Below are 23,937 nucleotides of genomic sequence, written 5' to 3'. Positions count from 1 at the left end.
TACTTAGCTATTCCATTTTAATTATTTTATACATAGTTTCCTGACTCTGTTTACTTCACCCCTCCATCAGTTTATTATATATCTTCCCAGGTAACTTTGGATTCTCCCTACTCACTATTTCATATAGCACATGATGCCCAAAAGAACTGATGTAGCACAATTTACTTATCCATGTCCCAATAGATGGATACCTACTTTGTTTACCTTTTTTCCCCATCTAAGTGTTGTATTTTATAGGAATAGAATCTTGATGCGATTCAATTGTCTGAATTTGAAATTGAAGTAAAAGCCAGTGTGAACCTTGATGATATTGTAGAGTTCATGTGTAGATCAGCCATGTGCTATGATATATATCTAGGCTGCTTTTGTTTTATATAGCCTTTTTACAATGATCACAGATGGAGCTGAAAAAAATACTAGTATACCTTGGAATAAAAACCATTTTTTTCTGAGCATTGGCATTTGGCCTAGCCCCTAAAAGAGGGCCATACGTGAGAGGGCTTTTAATAAATATTATTTGATGGTGATTATTTTCTAAGGCATCAAGTTCACCTCCCAAGTGATCTGTGGATATGAGTTAATTACTACTTAGCAGCAGCCCATTATGCATTTTGCATGCCCAGGGTTTGTGTATGCTGCCAATAGGTAAAAAAAAAAATTAATATCCTATAACCAAAATGCCTGAAAAGACTGCCCTATCATCACTCTTACTGGTGACTCTGTAAGCTACTCTAAAATTAGGTTTTCACTCTGCTTCATTTAATATGGCTTGTAGCCTGAGTCCAAAAAATGTACCAGATTGGATGGAGGTAAAAGGTAGTAAAAATAAATGAAATCACCATTCTCTGCTACTTTGTTATTCACCCAGCATAAGTTGTTATTTTCTGTCAGCAAGGGGCCATTTGTAAAGCTGGTAGGTGGGATGATGGAGGGGAGGGCAATCCCAAACATAGATCAAATCCCAGAGATTTTGCATCAACTTTAAACTGATCCTTCAAGGAAGTTGTATAAGGCTATATTGCTTCAACCTGTTCTGAAGACTAGTGTTACTGGATATCGGAAAAATGCAGCTCTAGATAATCATAAAATTCACACTAGATATTAAAAGATATTAAGTGAAAAATCTTTTCTTCAATGATTGCCCATTATCTACTGACTCTGATATTTGATTATCTGACTTTAATCAGCTTTTTGGCTTTGTTGTATTACTACTGGTCTTCATATTTTCTATATCTAGGCAAACTAGAAGAATGACTCTGATCTGTTTCAAATCTGTTTTCTCTTGTTTTAGACCATTTGGTTATGTTGTTCCTTATGGATAGTACAGAACATCCTCACCTCTATCCCAATTTCTGTTACAGTTTTCTTTCCAAGATTCAACTCAGTTTCTACTTCCTCTCTGAAGCTTCCAAATCGAGCCAAAAGTAATTGCTTCCTCCTATATTTTTTAGGAGATTTACTTACACATTCCCTTCACACACATTCCAATCTTTGAATTATTGTTGTATGTTGTAGTACTGCTTCCCTTGCATTACACTGCACACTCCTGAGAGAAGAGTATATGGCATATGCAACTTTATACACCATGCAAGTAGAAGGTACTTAATACATATGTCTGAATTTAACACACAATATATAAGTGGTGAGGTGAAGAATACTTGTTTAGCTGTTTAGATTCACATTTTAATTTGTAACAGTTTATATATCAGGAAATAGAGACTGGCCCCTTTGGAACAAACTAGGTTGTAGCTTTACTGAGATAGTTAAAAGAAACACTAGGTGTCTCTCTATAAACACACAGACACACACAAAAAACTCAGAACCATTGATGAGAAAATAGCTAAGTACAGATGGGGATCTTAGAAATGGATGTAGGGAGATGGCTTATGACAGTTAAATTTAAGGATTGGTTGAGGGTGTTCACTACTCAGAGTGAGTAGCACGAAAGCCCTTAGATTATTTTATAAAAGGGTGAAGGGCTTCCATTAATGAAAATGACCTGTTTTAAGCACATAGATGAGAGAAAGATGAAATAATTTTCTAAAGGAAGAGCTGATAAAAAGAAAAGGCTTATTTAGAACATTCCATTAGATGTATACCAAGGGGATTATTTTATGGTGAATGTTTACTGAGCATAATCATAAAAACATTATTTTTAATAATAATAATTGTAAATTTTAGTAGCTCGGACTATATGCCAGGCATCATGCTAAGCACTTGTACAATTATTATCTCATTTGATTCTCACAACTATATTAACTAGGTGATATTATCATTTTATAGACGAGCAGATCTAGGAAACATAGAAGTGTCACACAGCTACTGTGTCTATGGTTAAATTTGAATTCAGAGTTTCGTAATTTCAATTCTGACACTTTATTCATTGTAATACCTCAAACCAAAGGAAAAGAAGCTTAATTTCTTAATTTAACAAGTAAATTTTGCTTTTAAAATATAAATAAAAAAGAGACATAGAATCTTACTAGAAAAGAAAAAGATGCTAGAACATGACACATTTCTCTACATGCAAATCTATGCTATCAAGTTTACCATCTGTATTTAGGATTTTTATTTTTAATTTTAGTTAAAATTAAATTAATTTAAAAATTAATGTTTAAACTATTTGATATGTGTTTTTGATATCTACAAAAATAGAGATGATTATTTTGCTAAAGGGATTATTCCTGATTTTCTTAATTTTCTATTCCAAAAAGTTCATCTTACTTCTTTTTATGTATGCCTCCCAATTTTTTTTGTCAAGGCCTGATAGAATCGAAGCACACTGAGAGTAGGAATTATTTTTAAATTATTATTATTTATATTGCTGTATCTAATAGAATGCCTGACATCTAGTTGGGTACTTTGTAAAAGCTTTGGGGTTGATTTTTTTCTCCACTGATTTGTCAAGAAGGAAGAAGCTATTCTAAGAACTTATCCCTTTTGAAGTGACAGAAATGTCATGGGTACATGAAAGGAAGGGTGTGTTTATATTGTCATCAGCCTTGGCTTCCTGTCCTTGTCTTGTATGCCAGATTTCTTCTTGTGCTTATTTTAAGGAAATACTGATCCTTATTCCATACTGGACTAATCAATCAGTGAGTCACTGAAAATGCTCTTTAGCATTTCTTTGGTCCAAATTCAGAAATCATTGTTTTACCATGGACTTTAAACAGGGGAAATAGCAGACTCATCAACAAAGGCAGAAAATTGGCAAATATCTAATAAAATGGGAAATATTGTAATGTTGTCTTATTCCAAAACTTTCTATTATACATAATTCTATTATTGCCCCCAAAGAAAATAGAACAGTTTATAACAATGTCAGAGACACTAATCCCCACAGCCCAATTTCAATCAAAGAACTGAAAGATTTAAATAGGCTTTTTTCCTCCTTATGATGAATTCAGAATTTCATCCCAGAGTAATCAGTCCATCTTTTAAAGTACACACTTACCAAGACAAACCCCATGAGCTCAAAATTCAAAAGGCCAAGTTGAACCTAGTTTTCAAACCTGGCAAGATAATTTCTAACTGAAGGTAGCCAAGTAGCAAGGATTTCTCAGACAATTTTGTAGAAATTTATTTGGCAGGGCACAAAGAATGGAAAAATTTAATTAATGGATGTTCTACTTCAGAGAACAAGAAGTAAGAGCAGCTATTATCTAGTGAAAATGGACTTCTGATCCTATGAATCTTGGAAAAGATACTTGAGGAATCTTCAGGTAGAGATGAAAGTGCCTTAAAGAAATGGGCTTTTTCATTTTGTCTTTGAATTCCCAATATTTGGTATACATAAGATACTTAATAAAAGCTTGTTGGAAAAGAGAATGAATGAGATATTATTATGAACATAAGGAATAAAAGATAAATAGAATGGAAGGAGGAAAGGAAGGAATAGAGGAAGAAAGAAAAGAAGGAAGGAAATACGCACATATTAAGTTTTTCCTATTTTCCAGGCACTGTGCTAAGTATTTTACAAATATTATCTCATCTTATCCTCATAAAAACCTTATGAGGTAAGCAATATTATTATCTTCATTTAACAAAGGATAAAATTGAGATGGACTGAATTTAAGTGACTTTTCTAGGATCACACATTTAATAGCTTTTTTGAAGATGGATTTAAATTCAAGTCTTTCTCACTTCAAAACCAACATTATAATGCCATTACAGAGGCTTTAATGTCACCATCATAATATTAAGTAGAAAATGACACTGACTTGTGGCAAAATAATGAACAGAGGTCTCTTGGGAACCATAATGTACATTTAGAACTGTTTTGTGGGAGATCAGGCCTGTAGTGTTATTGATATGATGGTTTAGCAGATAAAGTGCTGGAGCAGCTAGGTGGTGCAGTGGAAAAAGCATGGAATGAGGAAGATCTGAGTTCAAATTTGGTCTCAGATACTTACTAGCTGTGTGAATCTGGAGAAGTCACTTAATCTGTTTGCCTCAGTTTCCTCATCTGTAAAATGATTCTGAAAAGGATTTCTTTGCCAAGAAATCTCCAAATGAGGTCACAAAGTCAGATGGGACTTAAAAAAAAAAACACAACCAAAACCCAAAACCAATAGAAAAAAATACTTGAGCAATAGTAATAATAAGAATTAGAGTTCTGGGCCTGAAATTTGGAAGACCAGAGTTCAAATCCAGTCTTAGATACTTATTAGCTGTATGATTTTTGCTGTCACTTACCTTTTGACTCACTTCCCCCAATTATAAAATGGGGATATTAATAGTATCTACTTCTTATGATTTTTGTGAGGATCAAATGAGATAATACTAATAAAAAGCACTTAGCACAGTGTCTGGCAATTATTAAGCACCATGTAAATACTTATTCCCTCATCTACCTTTGCCTCATAAAAGAAACACACTCATCTATCAAATTATATGGACTCTTTTATTCCCTTAGATGCAAGGCTTCTTAAGTGTTTTCTACTTGTGACCCTTTTTCACCTGAGAAATTTATATGCTACCCTGGGTATATAGGTATATAAAATATCTAGACAAATCAAAAATTCAATTGATAATAAATCAAAATTTCATGACCCCAACATTCAGTTATGGAACTTCATATGGGGGTCATGTTTAAGCAGCTGGGACTTTGAGAGTGGCTTGTAGGACCCTTAGACGTTTAGTGACTTGTCCATGTCTAGGATTGTCAGGCACCATGTTAAACACTGAGGATACAAAGAAAGTAAAAACAAACAATAAATGATTATTGTCTTAATTCTTAGGTTACATTCTAGATTGATATGTGCTGATGCCTCTACAGAAAATTAATGTTCCTAAATAAACAAAAGCATTCTTGATTCACTCTGTAAATGATGCAGTAAAAAGAACAATGAACTGAAACTAGAAACAGTTATATTCTCATTTTATCCAACCTATGACATTAGTTACCTATAAATGTTTTTATTATTATAGCTTTTTATTTACAAAACATATGCGTGGGCAATTTTTCAACACTGACCCTTGCAAAAGCTTCTGCTCCAACTTTTCCCCTCCTTCTACCCACCTCCTTCCCTAGATGGCATTATATATGGTTTTGTGTGCAAACTTAGAATCATGAGATTTTACAATCAGGGCTGACTTTGGAGATCATTTAGTCAACTCTTTTGTTTTATGGATAAGAAAATAGACAAAAGACATTAAATGACTATCTCAAGATTGATTATGTAGTTATAATCCATGGCAGAGCCAGGACTGTAATACAAATTATTGGATTCTTTTTTTTATACTTTCATCCCGTATCACTTGCTATCTTGAATTTACATTCTGTGTACCCATTTCCTCATATTTAATGGCTCAGCATGAATATATGAAGGCACAGAACAGTGGTTCAAATGCCATTGCCATCATGGAAAAAATTTGGAACTATACCCAAAAGTCTATAAAATGTAGCTCCTTTGATCCAGTAACTCTGCTATTAAAGAGCAAAGAAAGAAAAAAGAACTTATATTCATAGAAGTATTAATAGCAGCTCTTTTTGTGCCAAAGAATTAGAAACTGACAGAATGACTATAAATTAGGGAAAATCTGAACAAATTTTGATATACAGTTGTGAAGGAATACTGTAAGAAATGATGAGGGAAATGATTTCAGAAAAACTTGTGAAGGCTTATATGAAGTGAATATAAATAGGAGAACACTGTACATAGTAGCAGTAATATTGCAACAATGTAGCAATCTCCATCTTACTGATCTATGTCTTGCCTTTGAACTCAGATGGCTCTGGAGGAGAGAGTAAGATTGATGATTGCACAATGTGCCTCACTTAAATCCAATTCACTTGCAAAACATGGCATTACCTTCCTGATGTCAAGGTCGTCTTCTAGAACAAGGACAAACAACAAATAATAACAACATTGTAACAACATTCAGTTTTGAAAGACTTAGCTACTCTGATCAATATAATGATAGAAAATAATTTTAAAAAACTCATGTTTAAAAAACATCATAAAAAGATACTGTCCACCTCCAAAGAAATAACTAATAACTTATGAGTGTAAATCAGAACATATTTTCTTTCACTTATTTTTTTTTCTTGTCCCCCCATCCTGAAATGTGGCTAATATGTTTTGCATGACTACACATATATAATAGGTACTGTATTTCTTGACTTCTCAATGAGTTGAGGAAGGGTTGAAGGAGGAGAGAATTTGGAACTGAAAAAATTAAAAATAATCTCATCTCAATACCTATCTTTAATAATGTTCTCCTTTAAAAAGATTTAAAAATGTATCTTTTATTCTAAAATTCTACAATTCTTTAATTCAATGATTTTGAATGATATTGTAATTGTTTTTTCAACTAGGCCTGTCATAGCTTTAGCTTTCTTTAAGAGAGGAATAGTATCTAGGAAATAGGAAAAAAGGGTCCATTTTTACTTTGTCCTAGTCAGACCAGATGTGGAATTTTGTGTTTAATATTGGGTAGTAAATGGAGTAAGTTTAGGAATTTGATAACCATGAAAATCAGGGAACTGGAATCTCTTCAGAGTTTGCCACTACTTCTTGGAGCCATTTTCTCTTATTGATGAGGTCTTCCTGGAATCTTTTGAGGAAAAGTTCAAAACAGTCATGTTTTGTTCTCCAGACGGCCACCATGACTTGGCTTTTTAATTTTTTTTATGTATAGTCTTTTCCAAATAGACTGTAAGATCTTGTGGGGAAAGATAATATTCTTTCTGCTTATATTTGTAACCCCAGCAGTTAACATAGTCTCTAGTGCTTAGTGTTGATAAATGCTTGTTGATTTGACTTAACTTGAAACAAGAGAATTAGTAAAAGGAACTATCAGTTTTCACATATTTGGTGGGTTGTCTATGGGGCATTATTAAATTTCATTTCAGCACCATCCATTAATTTGATGACTCTATTGTGCAAAGGCATTTAGCTAATGGGCTAGAAATGTAAGACAAAAATGGGAAAAAATCATTCCAGCTTTCCAAGGATTTTACATTCTATTAAATTTCATTCTGCTTGACTATAGACAACATAACTAGGATCCTAGAAGACAGAAGACAAGAAGATTATAAAACTAATTAATTTTATAATAAATATATTTATAAAATTATAAATTTATAATTATAAATTATAAAATTAATTTATGAAATTATAAAAATTTATATATAATATAAAATTAAATTTATAAAATTTTATAAAATAATAAATTAATTATAAAATAAAAAAATTTTTTAGCTTGCCTAAACTCAGAAGATAACACACACACACACACACACACACACACACACACCCCTAGAAATAAATCATTCTCTAAGTAAAAGGAAATTTATGGACTGGATGTAAGAATGTTGTATATTCTAGGTGAATCCATATAAGCTCTAAGGATCATTATCCCAACTCTGGCCTTCAGAGAAGAGTCTATGGTACTGGAGGAGGACTACATGTCTTCCTTGAGGATACCCGGGTACCTTTTGACATATTACAGTTGTCTCTCTAGGTTTGGGGTGTCTTTCTCCTGAGCCATAGGCTCTAGGTTTCACTATTATCCTTTTTTCTTAAGATTATCAATTGAGATTAGCTTTTTCAGTCAATCTTAATTTTTAAAAGTGGCTATTTTTTTAAGGTCCAGTAGTAAGAACAATTGATGCAATAAGTTCCTTGCCCCTTTTTGGTTGTTGTTGTTGTTGTTGCTGACATACTATTCCACAAGTACATATGGAACATAATAGAAAGTCAATTTAGAATTAAATATCACATATAAATAACAAGGTGGCAATTTAAAACTCCTGAACCTAGAAATTCTAGAATTCCTCTTTTCCCATACATGGGATGCTCAAGAAGTTCCCCTTGGAAATATTATGGTTTCTTTGTTAAATCTCTGTCCTTTAAACCTCATTTGTTACCATTCTTCTCTATTTCTATAGAAGACACCTTCATGTTTCCATTCACCTCAGTATCTAGTGAGTTGACAGAGATCCTGTCACTTTTATTTTCACATCTCATTTCATTCCCTGTTCTCCTTTCATGTGGTCAGTACTTTAGCTTAGACCTTCATTATCTCTTGCTTTGAATATTATAGTAGTCTTCAAATTTGTTTTCCTACTTTCTTCGCCTCTCTTAATCTATACACATCATATATCTGAAAAAATAATATTCCTAAGACAGATCTAATCACACCATTATTCTGATCAGAAATCTTCAGTGGTTTTCTATTTCTGCTAATCTGAGAATTCAATAGCTTTCTCTGTTTGACTCTATTTATTCCTGTTCCTAGGCATATTTCATATTATTCTCCATTCAGTCTTTGTTGACGCCAAATTTGCCTAGTTGCTCTTCCCCTAATTCAACATTCTATCTCCTGTTTTTATGTGCTTGATCAGGTATCTCTTATTCCTGTAATGAACTAACTACTCAAATTTACTTCTTAAAACTTCATAAGTTTTTTCGAGGCTAAGCTTGGGTTCCACATTCTTATTAAAATTATTCAAGTAATTAATGGCAGAACTGGGAGTAAAAACATTTTCTTTTCATTCACTGGTCTTTACTTTGTCTGTAACATATTGCCTTTTTGAATTTGAGGAAATCTCCAGATTGCACTCCCATTATTGACATGAGCAAAATGACAATAAACATTAGATAATGTATTCAACAAGCCCTAATGAGAATAGCAAGCAGCATCCAGAGAGAGAACTGTGGAGACTGAGTATGGATCACGACATTGTATTTTCACCTTTTTTATTGTTGTTTGCTTGTTTTTTTTGTTTTCTTTCTCATTTCCCCCCCTTTTGATCTGATTTTTCTTGTGCAATATGATGTTTGTAAAAGTATGTATAGAAGAATTTAATGTGTTTAAAATATATTGAATTACTTAATGTCTAAGAGAAGGGAGGGAGAAAAAAATTGGAACACAAGGTTCTGCAAGTGTTAATTTTGGAAACTATTGATGGATTTTGATAATAAAGACTGGTCACAAATTCCAATCCAATCACATTGAATTCAATTCAGTTCAACTAAATTAAACATTTATTAAGCACCTGCAATGTGACAGACACTATGGAAATTTTTGGAGATACAAATGAAAATGAAGACAATCTGTACTTTCAAGGATCTTACAATCTGATGGGGGAAGATAACACATAAAAGGAAAATGGAAGGGGATGGGGGAAGGGTAGAACATCAAGGGATGTCCTTCTCAGGACATTGTTCACTTGAACTTCAAGCCAAACAGAATTGTCAATGAAGAGTGGAGAGTGATGTGGAAAATCTAGCTCCTTCCTTTTTTAAAGGAAAGCTTTGAAGTAGAGTTTAGCATTCCATCTTTTAGCAATAATTAGTATAATTAATAATTGTTAATGCAATTGTGATATATAATATATTTAATTATTACATTATTATGTATTATATAGCATATATTATCATTTATAGTACATATAACATGGTATTAATTACAATATAATTAGTAATTAGTATAATATTAGACATTAGAGGAGAATAGTAAGTAAATAGTAGGGATTAAAAGAGATGCACTCTAAATCTCTTTCATTTCTGTGATTTGGCAAAAATAAGTTCTAGAGTATAACCTCTTACAGAGTAGAGACAGTACCTTACTCATCTTTTTATTGCCTTTAATTCCTAGAATAGTGCTGTGTACACAGTAGGTACTGAGGGGGGTGGTCTGTTCAGTGAGTTAGCAAATGAATTCTGATGGAGGGAACACATATATTGTGTAGAGTGGTTTTTTGTTTTTGTTTTTTGCTAATTTTAGATACCCAGAATAGCTAACTTGTAATGAAGTCTCTAAGCAATAAGAATCTTGGATTTGACATTTTGTATGCCTTATATGGAAAGTCTGCATTTTTAAAATACAGGTCATTTTTTAGTGTAACCAAGACTTCCAAAAGGCATCTGAAAAATGTCTTACTATGTATAAAACCCTCATTTTCCCCTATGGTTGGATAGCTCAAAAATAGATGAATGGATTTTCTGAAATTTTCCAAGAAAATCACTCCTGAGTTAAAACAACTTTCAGTCCAGAGAGTAATGGATTGAAAATATGAAGTACTGAAATTAGGATATTTGTTGTTTTAGTAAAATTGCCTTTTCAATCATCAAAATATCATTGTTATTACACTATGAATGCAATATTTTGGATTGGAATCTAGAAATTTAATTTCATTATGGGATGACTCAAAATCATTCCTGATGGGTATACCAAACATTTCTATTATTGATAGTCCAACTACAATTCTGGTGTATTTCTCTTGGGTACTTCTCTTAGGTCCTGATTTTCTATAATCAAAAAATTATATTGTAAAGTGGGGAGGGTACTGGAGAGTAGATAGGAAGGAAGAGATAGTTTGTATATGGGGGAAAGCAGGATTGTTATTGATTCTCATTACAACATTCTATCAGATGTAAGAGATATTAAATATTTAAAAATGATGATTTCAGGAAATTATACATTTGGAATTATGTTGGGTCAAGAAGAATTAGGAATGCTGACTTCTCTGATAAAAAGCCTGTTCCCATCATAGTGTAGGATTGTCTTTTAACTTAAGGTTTATGGGATTTGCTCTCCTTTGCAACCACAGACTTCTTTTTGGAAAAGAAAGTTGCAGCCAACAATGAATAGAGTGCAGGACTTAAAATCAAGATAAACTTAAATTCAAAATTTCCCTCTCATATTGGTTGTGTGATGCTGGACAAATTACAACTTCCTTTGGTCTCAGTTTCTTTGTGTTTAAAATAAGGATAATGTCACCTGCCTCAGAGACTGTTGTGAGATCAAATGACATAATTTGTAAAGCACTCTGCAAGTCTTAAAATACCATATTAATGTTTGTTATTATTATTACTTGAAATAAAACTAGATTTTCAAAAATTAAATATGTTGAAATACTCAACCTTCTTTAAAAATTTATTTAGAAAGTTGACTTCTGATAAAAAATGTTTAAAAACTTAAATGTTTCAGTTCTTTATTAATGATAATTCTCATATATATCCTTTATTATTCAAAAATAATGCAAGGCAACTAGCCTTTAATTTCAACAAAAGTTCATATGAAAATGCAAAAATATACTAACATGCCTTCTGAAATATTACATTTCTTCTAGGCATTATTTCATATCACTAATGTTTCTTTCAAATACTCCCAAATAAAATGAACTTCTAAAAATGCTTTTTTCTCCCTACTCTAATATGTAATCATCCTCAAATCTATTTTTTCTTTTCAACTTTTTTTTTGGTCTTTTTATCCCTCAGATTTTTCTTAGTCATTATATATATATATATATATATATATATATATATATATATGTATGTATATATATGTCTATATATATGTCAAATTACATGACTACTGATGAATTCATATTTTAGTAGTATCTCTTTCATTTCTAAATTAACAGTTGCTTTTATTTTTCTGCTAAATCTAGATTATTTTTGCCAGTGTGTTCTTATGATTTTATTGTTGCTGTTGTTGTTCAGTTTTGATTCTCTTAAGTTCTTTTCTTTTTTATTTCTGTGATTTTGCAAATGTGATTTATTCAAGTCCAAGTAAATACTTAAGGGATGGATAAATCCAGTCCTGAACTGTCTATTGATCTCTAGTTCCTTATATACAAATACTTATTGGGTATCTCCTATGTTATTTCCTCAGACTCTAAATTTTAATACCCAAACCAGTCTTTCCTCCTGAATCTCATTTCTTTTGATGGAACTAACATTCTTTAGGTCAGCCTGACTTGTAATATCTTGTTAGCTGTCATCCTAAGTTACTGTTATTTTCATATTATCTCTTCATCTCTTCCATGAACTCCATTGTTACTCCCCCATAGCTATAGCATTCATTATTTTTCAGGAGATCAAAAGAACACTGGATTTGGAATAAAGAATCTTGGTTCAAATTTCAGCTTTGCCTCTGACTACCTATGTGACCTTAGCCAAATTATTTAATATCTTTGGTTCTCGATTTCCTCATGTGTAAAAAGGTGGAAGTTGAATGAGATAGTCTCTAAGGTAACTTTTCTTTACACGTTTTCTTATCCTACAGTTATTAGAATAGTCTCATAGGGTTGTCATAATATCAAAAAGTGTGAAGGACCTAGGAAATAAGAATATAAATAAGTACCTTCTCCTTTGCCAAGAAATCTACTGATCTACATAAAGGAGCATACTATTGTAGAAAATATTCCATTTGATTAATGGAAATTATAAGATAGAATCTTTGCTCCAAAGGTACCCTTTAATTCTCCAGAAGACATAATTTACCAAAAGATGTGTTCTGGACTTGAAAAGGGTTCATTTATCTTCCATGATGAGAGCACTTTATATTAAATAAAATAACTCCTTCTTGATCATGAGAGAGTAGAACTCTATAGAATCAAAGAATTAAAGAACTGGAAAGGACTTAAATGTTCCTGTGCTCCAAATACAAATGGAAACTCCACTGTCATTTACCTTATAAGTGATAATAAAATCTCAACTTGAAGATCTCCAAGGAGGATGACCCCACCATTTCTTGGGGAAGACTATTTCTACTTTGCAATAGTTTTGCTTGTTAGGGAAATTTTCATGGTATCAACTGTCATCTTTGTCACTCTTATCCATTGTTCCTAGTTATACCCTCGGGAACCAAAGAGAAAAAGTCTAATCCCTCATGATCTTGAGAACCATCTGTATAATTCAAGAAAGATATTATGTGTTTCCTTGAGTATTATCTTCTGTATGCTAAACATGCCCAATTACTTTAATTAGTTCTCACAACACAGACTCAAGTTTCTTTAACCGTCTTGGTTTTCCTCCTTTGGAAACTGTCCAGTATATCAAAATCTTTTTTTAAAATTATGATGATCAAAACTAAATATAATTCTCTAGTAAGATTTGCCAAAGAAAGAGTACAGTGAGACTATCACATGTCTATTCATGAAAGGTACATTTCTTTTAATGAAGTCCAATATTTCACTTTTAACGTTGCTGACTCACTTTGAGCTTGCATCTATTGATTCTCTCCCTCCCTCTCCCTTCTTCCCTCCCTCTTCTTCCCTCTCTTCCTCCCTTCTCTCTCCCCCTCTCTTGCCCCCCTCTCCCTCCCTCCCTTCTTCTTCTTCTTCTCTCTCTCTCTCTTTCTCTCTCTCTCTTTTTCTTTCTCTCTCTCTCTCTCTCTCACACACACACCCACCCACCCCTCTTTTTCTTCATGTGTTTTGGGTGTGTGTTTTTCGGATATACTAACCATGCTTATTCTATTCTGTAATTTTAAGGTTGATGATCCATTTTTACAATTTTATAAAGAATTGAGGTTAAGCTCACTGGCTTATAATTTTTAGACCTTATTCTCCCCTCTTGGCTCTTAAAAAACCCAGATATTTGCCCCTTTTCAGTATTTTTTATCTCACCTGTTTTTCATGATTTTTCAAATATCATTGACAACTGCTCAGTCATCACATCTACCAATTCTTCAAGTACTTGATACTGTAATTAATTCAAGTCAAAGTCAAGTGACTTGAATTCATTAATTCAGTTAAATATTCTCTTACTATCTCCTTCTTTATTGTGGATATCAGTTCCCCATTTGTCATTTGTTCTCTCTATCAATTCTAGTACAAAGATCATTTTTCTTTGCAAAGAAAAACAGAAACAAAATAAAGGATAAGCAGCTGCCTTTTCTGTTGTCATATATTTTTGTCCCATTCATTTCAAGGAAAAATGTTTTCATTCTTTAAACATTTAAATTTTTTTCTCAATTTAGTATAAAAACAATTTTTTTTGGTTATTTGTATCCTCCCTCACTTGATTACAACTACTCCTTAGCTCCAGCACTCCATGATCTTATATTCATACTCTGTTACTTGTCCTTCCTTTCATATTTCCTATATTTCTTTTTTTAAAGAAAATCTAAGTTAGCTCTCCATGAATCCAAATCAATCACTTCATTTATATCCTGCTCTTTCCTCTGTACTTCATTTTTTTTTATTTTTGCAATTTCATTATTACCTTCCATTCTTCCATTTCTGAGCTTGACTTTTACTATTCCACTTTTTTTTTGATTATGGAAAGCTATCTAAGTCTTTGAAATATCCTTTTATAAAAAAATCTAGTATATGTCAGATTATGCCTGGATTTTCTTATCTCTATCACAAATTCTGTCAGGGAAATGGTCACTTTTCCTCAGAGGTCTCATAATTTGTATGCCTAATCTTATCACTAAGACATGAAGAAATTATTACTAACTTTATTTTTTTGCTGATCTTCAGCAAAGGTCTAGACAACAGAAAGGACTCTATTATTAAGATATCAATGCCTCTATACTAGGATTACAATTTATTTCTCAATATTTCATTCTCATATTTCTGTTCAAATGGTCTATAGTACACTCCAATGTCAAAATCCCTTTGATTTCTCTCTACTTCCTATATCCAAATATGCTCTTTTGCATTTTCCATGCTCTGTTTCATGACTTACCTATGAAATCAAATTTGTCTCTTTGTATTAAGAACAATTTTGTTAATCATTGTTTGATGCAATTTCATAATTTAAATTCAAAGAATTTTAGAATTGGAAAGGTCCTAGAATTTGAGCTAACATAATTAGGAACATTTCTTAAGTATCCATACAATCCCTCAAACATTAAATCTGAAGAAATGACATAGTTCAAGACCTCAATGAACTTATAGTTTACTAGGGGATATATAACATGTAAACAGTTAATAATAATGCAAGATAGAATATTCTAGAAAGGAATAAAAGAAATAAACATTTAAAGGCTTAACAATTTAATACACATGACACACTGTGTACAATCAAAAAGAAAGATAGTTCGTGTCTTCATGGAGATTGTATTCTAATAGGAGAAGACAACATACAAAAGACAGTAAAAAAGCAAGAGGTAAGGTAGGATGTTCTTTATTTGAGTTGTTCTTTAAATATATGAAGACAGTTGACATCTCTTCTTGAATATTATCTTCAGGTTAAACATCCCCAGTTCCTTACAATTGTTTTCTTTAACTTAGCCCACCACAAATAATTTAGAATGTTCAGTCAATTCTAGAAATTTACTTCAACAAGCATCATGGTACAATGGAAATACCACTGACTCCAGAGTCAAAGGCTTGAAACAATAATGAATAATAATAATAATACTAATAATAATAGCTAGAATTTATATAGCACTTTACATTTTGTCAAGCGCTTTATAAATATCACCTCCTTTAAATCTCATAGTAATGCTCGGAGATAGGTATTATTGTTATTCCTATCTTATAGGAAACTGAAACTGAGAAATGTTAAATAACTTGCCTATAGGGACATAGTTAGTAGATGTCTGAAGATGGATCAGAATTCATATTTCCCTGACCCAAGGTTCAACATTAATCCATTCAACATTAATCCACCTAGATGCTTCAGCTCTGCTATGTTTTCCTTATTAGTTATTTGTTTTTCGTTGGCCAAATCTTATAACTTCTCATCATCACAATACTTCTCATCTCTAAGAGAGGTGGGGTGGGTAGGTTAGACAATCTCTAAGGCTTTTTCCATCTCTAGGTATTGGGAACACTAAAATGAAAAAATGAAAAGGTTTCTGCCCATAAGGAATTAGCTTGGAATGTAGTTAGACATATGCATAAGTAATTAATTCAGAAAAATATTAATACTATACTTTTCATTTTAAGCATATCTGCCATAAACCATGGTCATCTAAGTCAATTAGTGATTTCTCCATGCATCAGTTGCTTCATATAAATCCTGCTTTTTCACCTCACTGGGAAAATTTCACTTCTCCTCCTCCTCCTCCTCCTCCTCCTCCTCAGCATCATCACATTTTCTAAATAAAAGTATAAAGATAGAAATGGCCAAACTATCAGTACTGTGACTTTGGACATGTCTCTTTCCCATGACAATTTGAAATAACGTTGGTAAGAATCTTAAATAAGAAAAATATTATAAAATATTAAAAATGCTATTTGGGGTTAATATTTTAAGAGAATAATGAATAACAAGAATCACATCATCTTCAATTAGAACTGATCAATTGCTTCCTTGATCACTCCATTTAAAAGCTGAAATTACATCTCTCCCTTGCATTCAATAGTGTAATCTTTTCACAATGAAAAGAGAAGGTAAATTTCTTTGAATGGAACATAAGATATTTTTCTTAAGTAGATCACAAAATAATGCTTTAGAAAATGGGGATGTGGAGAGAACATGCCTATTTTAAGATATGTCAACAGTCTAATAATTTAAGGATGTTGAGAAGGCAATGACAACTAGATAAAAGTTCTGTTCAAGGTTTGGTTTCTATCCATAAATTAAGTTTTAATTGGGAGATCTTTTGTTCTTGATCTACTCTCTTTTTTATGTGGACAAGCTTGAAAGGATTTTTAAACTAGAGGAATTAAATCATGGGGATCTGGGACATGTGCAGATCCCATCTGCTAACTAAGATGGTGCCTCCACATGGTTGATAGTAAGAAGTATCTTCTGGGAAAGTAACAATAACTAGACAAAGCCTGGATGTTGTTATTGCAACTATTCAGTTATTTCAGTTATATCCAACTGTTCACAACTCCATTTGGGGTTATCTTCACAAAAATATTGGAATGCTTTGTCATCTCCTTCTTCAGCTCATTATACAAATGGGTAAACTGAGGCAGACAGAGTTAAGTGCCCAGGATAACCGAGTTAGTAGGTGTCTGAGGCCAGATTTGATCTAAGGAGTGTTGTGTCCAGACTAGCCCTCTGAAGGATCTTGGTATCAGCCCAAGTCCTTGGTCTTGGAAGAGGAGTGAAGAAGCAGGAGTCACATGGATAGTCATATGTGGAGTCTGTTTATTCCAAATTCTCTCAGCTTTATATACCCTAATACCTTTATATAACTATAGCACACTGCACATGCACTAATTATATATTGTGCATGTGGGACCACATAAGCAACTTGCTATTCTGTGTAGATGACTCTTTGCCACTTGGTATCATTCTGCTTTAATTACAACAGAGGTGGTCACCACCTCCTGACTTCTCAGGAAGGCTGAGAGCCCTTAGGGGAGATGGGGACCCAAATCAGACATTGTTAGCAGGTTCCCTTTGGGCTGAAGGGTCTTATATCTCACCCAGAGTTTCTCCACTTTCTGTGGCCCTCAAGAAAGCCAGATGAATCTTTCCGACTCTAGGCCTAGCACTTTATCCACTGCATCACCTAATCATCTATTATTTCTGGTTGAACTATCATATGGTTGTTAGGAAATTTTTTTTTTACATTGACCATGTACTTTCAGCCTTGTTGAAAAGGCCTGAGTCTATTCCAACTGCCTCTTTGCTGTACTCATGTCTAGATTAACAGGGTGATTTCTTTATTATTAGTGAAACTATAAAGTATAAAGGAAGGACCTTAGATACTCTTTCCTCCATTGTAGTGATATCATGTTTGAAAAATAGATTGGGATCACTTGCCTTTTATTTTATTTTTTCTTTTCTAAGTGGAGAAAGTGAAATTTCTTTTTTTTAATAACTTTTTATTGACAGAACCCATGCCAGGGTAATTTTTTTTACAACATTATCCCTTGCACTCACTTCTGTTCCGATTTTTCCCTCCCACCCTCCACCCCCTCCCCTAGATGGCAAGCAGTCCTATATATGTTGAATATGTTGTAGTATATCCTAGATACAATGTATGTGTGCAGAACCAAACAGTTTTGTTGTTGCACAGGGAGAATTGGATTCAGAAGGTAAAAATAACCCAGGAAGAAAAACAAAAATGCAAACAGTTTACATTCATTTCCCAGTGGTTTTTCTTTGGGTGTAGCTGCTTCTGTCCATCATTGATCAATTGAAGCTGAATTAGGTCTCTTTGTCAAAGAAATCCACTTCCATCAGATTACATCTTCATACAGTATCATTGTTGACATATATAATGATCTCCTGGTTCTGCTCATTTCATTTAGCATCAGTTCATGCAAGTCTTTCCAAGACTCTCTGTATTCATTATGCTGGTTATTTCTTATAGAACAATAATATTCCATAACAGAGAAAGTGAAATTTCTGACCATGGGACTTTCCAAAGTTAAGAGTACAAACCATAAAATACAGGAATTGGAATTTTGCTCTTTTTTCTTTTCTTTTCAGTCACCCCAGTGTTGATGTTACCTTTGGATCTGAACTTTTTATAACCAGTTTTATATAAAAAGTGAGCTAAGTTATGAGCTGAATCCCCCAACCCCAAGAAAATACAGTGATGAAGGAGTTGCAAGGAAAGGTACGCTGGTTCTTGCTAGATCTTTAAAATAAAAATTCTTCTTACAAAAACTACTACATTTTATAGTTAAATAAAGCTGAAGTACTGGGTCCTGGCCCTTTAAAATTGGAAGAGAACAATTGGGGAGGCCTATAACAGAGAAAAAACTCCAACAATATCAGGATGCATGAGAACTCTGAGGGGATACATACCCTGAGAGAGTAGGAGAAAAGCAATCCATGTTACACTGAAAAGGAGACTTTAAAATATGTTCGACCTTAAAATATGTTTAACTACATATAGAAAGTCAAATAATTTGCTTTGAGAAAATTCTAGAAGAGAAAGGCAAACAAATTAAATCATCAAAGGAGATGGCAGGAGAAGTCTGTGACATTAGAAGGGAGGCCTTTCTAGAGCACATGTACATAGTAGTGGAAGCAGCAGCAGTGGTGAAAACTTCCAGTCAGAGTCAGAGAACTATATGATAGTTCAACCAGAAGAAAGGGTGTCAAACAACAGTGAGAAAGCTATTTTGCTGGCATTGAGGGAAAGTTCTCAAAACAATTCTTTTGCCCATATATGATTTTGGGTTGCAGAATCAGGACAGACAGGAGTAGTTATGGTTGGTCAAAAAGGAACAGATGCCCTAGTTAGGGTTCCAGGGCCAAAAAGAATGCTAGTGCTTGTGGTTGCAGGAAAGTGTGTGTGGGGTGTAGTCCATCCTGTAAATATCAGAGTGAAAAGCAGAAGAGCAGTGACCATGTCTCTCCCTGGATCACATCACCTCAGAAGCACCAAAAACTTGCAGACTTCTAGAACTAGTTCTGACAATGGTGACACCAAAATGCCTACAAAGTAAGTAGAGCTCAGCTTTAGCATAAAGTTCAAAGTAAAGAAATAGCCTGGAACACTGAACTAACAAGAAAAAGAGAACTTAACCATAAAAATGTATGACAATGGCAGAGAAGACCAAGATGCAAGACAAGACAATAATTAAGACAATAGGGCAAGACAAGATGGAAGACAATAATGCAAAACCAGCTACAACAAAAGTCATGGAAAAAATGCTAATTGGACTCAAGCGCAATAGGAATTGTAGAAATAATTTAAGAAAGTGACAAATTAAGAAAGAGTAATGAAAGTAAATTGTGAAATGAGAATTAACACATTGGTAAAAAGAGACAAAAAACACTTAAAAATAAAATCTTAAAAACCAAAATTGGCCTTTGGTAAATGATATACAGAAATTCAGTGTAGAAATATGTACTGAAAAAGCAGTATTGGCCAAAGAAACAAAAAGAAGTACAAAAGTTCACTAAAAAAGTATTCCTTAACATTTAGAATTGGGCAAATGGAAGTTAATGACTTCATGAAACATCAAAGAACAATAAAACAAAGTCAACAAAAGTAAAAAAAAAATGAAAATGTGATATCTTTTATTAGAAAGGAAACTAAAATAAAATGTGATGGAGGAGAGATATTTAATTATTAGATTACAAGCCAAGTATGATTTAAATTTTTTAACTATCATTTTTAAAGAAATAATAAAAAAGAAACCCTTCTTTGATATTATGGAACTAGACAGTGAAATAAAATTGGAAAGAATACATCAACCATACCCTGAAAGATATTCCAAAATGAAAGCTCTAATGAATAGTATAGTCAAATTTCAGAGATCCCAAATCAAAGAGAAAATATTTCAAATAATCAGATGGAAATAATTCAAATATCATGGAGCCATAGTCAGGATCACACAAGATTTAGCAGCTTCCATGTTAAATGAATAAAGGATTTGGAATATGATATTCTAGAAAGCAAAAAAAAAAAAAAAAAAAAAAAAACTACGATTATGACCATGAGTAATCTACCCTGCAAAACTGAGTATAATCTTTCAACAACAAAAATGGATATTTAATGAATTAGATAATTCTTAAGCATCCCTGATGAAAAGAGCAGAGTTGCATAGAAAATCAGATGTTCAAACACAAGTCTCAAGAGAAGCATATAAAGATAAATGTGAAAGAGTAATCATATGAGATTTAATGAAGATAGGCTATATGGGAAAATGATCCATATAATACTTAATCCCTTTATCATTATTAGGTCAATTAAAAGAGGATTACATAGGAGATGTGTATTTACTATGATGGGATGATCTCAAAAAGATTAAGGTATGAGAAACCTTACTGAGAGAAGGGGGAAGGGAGAGGAATAATAGGGAAAAAAAAATTCACACAAACGAGGTGCACAATAAATAGCTTTTACAGTGAAGGGTGGAAATGGGAGGGTGAACAATGCTTGAAATTCACTTTTATTAGAATTGGTTTAAATAAGGAATAACAACCACATATGGATGCAAAATCTATTTTACCCACTATAGAAGTAGGAGTATAAGGAGATGAAGAGGGGCTGATAGAAGGGAAAGTTAATTAAGGAATGAAGCAGTCAAAAGTAAAAGAAATTTTTGAGGAGGGACAGGGTGAAAACAGAAAAATAAGGATAAATAGAACTTTGAATGTGATTTGGACTCACCCATAAAACTGAAGGGAATATCAGAATTGATTAGAAACCAGAATACAGCAATATATTATTTAAAAGAAAGACACTCAAAACAAATACACATAGAGTTTAAATAAAGGGTTACAGGAGAATCTATTATGCTTCAAATGAGACAAAAAAGACAGCATTAGTAATCATGCTCTCAGACAAAGCAAAAGCAAAATTAGACTGAACTATATGAATTAAATTCAGAAGAAATGGAAGGGATTGAGTCTAGGCTGTTGGAGGATATAAAATTAAGAGTGGCAAAGATGGAACAGAGTTACAAACAGAAAATAAAATGCTGTAGGAAGTAAAAATAATGATAAAATGTGAGAGTCAACTGAAGAAAAAAGAATCAAAAGCAAGATCATTCTCAAAGAAAAGGAGGATATGGAGTCTATATTCATTGAGGACATACCAGATGTATTTATTGATGTGAGTGAGATGGAAGACATACAGTCTAAGCTGATGGGGGAAACAGAAACAACAACAAAAAATTATGTTACAAGAGCCAGAGAAAGAGTTGCAGAATAAACTCCTGGAGAGAGAGAAGGTCAATGTAAGAGTTCAAGAGGAAGACCCAGAGTATATCATGTAAGAAGGAAAGAAATACCAACTACCCAAAGTTTTGCAAGAGAAAGAACAGGATATTTCTTAAACAGTATTATGTCTATTCATTTATGTAGAATTGAAGACCAAAAGGAAAAAAAAAGGCAATATCAGCAATATTCAATGTTCACTGTTGTCATGGTAAGTGAAGCTGTTAAATAGAAAGTGAAGATGTAGGGTATAAATACTGTGACTTTTAAATGTGATACATTTAAACAACCTAGTGATACAGCAAAACTATTTTTGCCATTTGCTAGGTTGATACCCAACCCCCAAAATGGAACAAGCTCAAAATAATTCAAGGAGCAACAAAGGATTGAATTAGATAATTTCTTTTTTATTCTTCTGGACTTTCCTAATTATTCTGTTGAGCATTTGTTTATAACTTTTAAGACCTAGAGAAAGGACTGCACATAAACCACAGGAGAGAGAGGAGGTCAATGTAACAGTTCTTGAGGAAGACCCAGAACATACCATGTTAGAAGCCAGCTACCCAAAGTTTTGGAAGAGGAAAAAGAGGATATTTCCTTAATATTGCCAAATCTATTCTTTATGCAAATTTGGAAACTTAATTATAACTTCCAAGAAAGACAAACAACACAGCAAAGAATTCCTTTCTTCAAAGTAAAACAAAAACACTTTCCTAGAAAGCACTCCAGTTAGGTGTTTAACTAGGATCTAAATAAATTAAAACAATATGATTAAAACAAATTAAACCAAACTAAAAGAGAAAATCTTTTTGTTTAAAATACATTTTTGTTTAAATACATTTTGTTTAAAACAATACCATAGAAAATGAAATAATAGCAAGACTGAACATATATGCACCAAATGTCATAACATCAAAATTCTTAAAAGAAATTCTTACATATGGAAATAGACAATAAAACTATACTTTTACTTCTCAGAGATAGACAAATGTAACCAGAAAATAAACAAGAAAGAAATCAAGGAGATGAATAAAATTTTAGAAAAATTAAATAAGAGATCTTTGGAGAAAACTGAATGGGAATTGAAAGAAGCATGTCTTTTTCTCAAATATACATATAGCACCTTCATAAAAATTGACTATTTATTAGGACATAAAAATCTCAAAACAAATACAGAAAAACACAAATATTAAGTGCATCATTTTGAGGCCATTATGAAATTTAAAATTTTATTCAATAAAGGGTCACGGAAACATAGATTAAAAATAATTGGAAACTACATACTCTAATTCTAAAAAATGAATGGGAGAAAGAACAAATCATAGAAACAATCAACAGTTTTATTAAAAAGAATGACAACAATGAGACAATATCCAAAATTTGTGAAATGCAGCCCAAAGCAACACTTAGGGAAAAGTTTATATCTCTGCATGCTTACCTCAAACAATAGGGAAAGAGCCGATCAATGACTTGGGTATGCAATTAAAAAAAGAATTAGAAAAAGAACATATTTAAAATTCCCAATTAAACACCAAATCAGAAATTTTGAAAATCAAAAAGAAGATCAATTAAATTTGAAATAAAATATTCACTGGACTAATTAATAAACCTAGGAGCTAGTTTAATTAAAAAAAAACCCAATAACATAAATAAAATGACAAACTACTGGTTAATTTGTTTTGAAAAGAGAACAAAAGATCAAATTACCAATATAAAAATGAAAAGAGCAAATGCACCAACAATGAATATGAAATTAATACAATTATTAAAAGCTGTTTTGTCAATTTTATGCCCCAAACCCCTGCAATCTAAGGGGAATGGCATATATATATATATATATAATATATATATATATATATATATATATATATATATGTTTTCCAGTGTTTGTGTGTGTGTGTGTGTGTGTGTGTGTGTGTGTTAACAGGAATGCATATTATATTTTGTCAAAGGCTTTTTCTGGACCTCTTGAAATATATGATTTTTGTTGTTTTTGTTATTGCTAGGGCCAATTATGCTAATATTATTGTTGAGTCATTTCAGTTGTAACTAACTCTCTATGACCTCATTTGGGATTTTCTTGGCAAAGATAGTGCAGTAGTTTGTCATTTCTTCACCAGTTCATTTTACAGATAAAGAAACTGAGACAAATGGGATT

Source organism: Sarcophilus harrisii, chromosome 3 (assembly GCF_902635505.1).
Source record: "Sarcophilus harrisii chromosome 3, mSarHar1.11, whole genome shotgun sequence".
Lineage (NCBI taxonomy): Eukaryota > Metazoa > Chordata > Mammalia > Dasyuromorphia > Dasyuridae > Sarcophilus > Sarcophilus harrisii.
The sequence above is the reverse complement of the archived record's forward strand: the minus strand, read 5'-3'. Positions refer to the sequence as shown.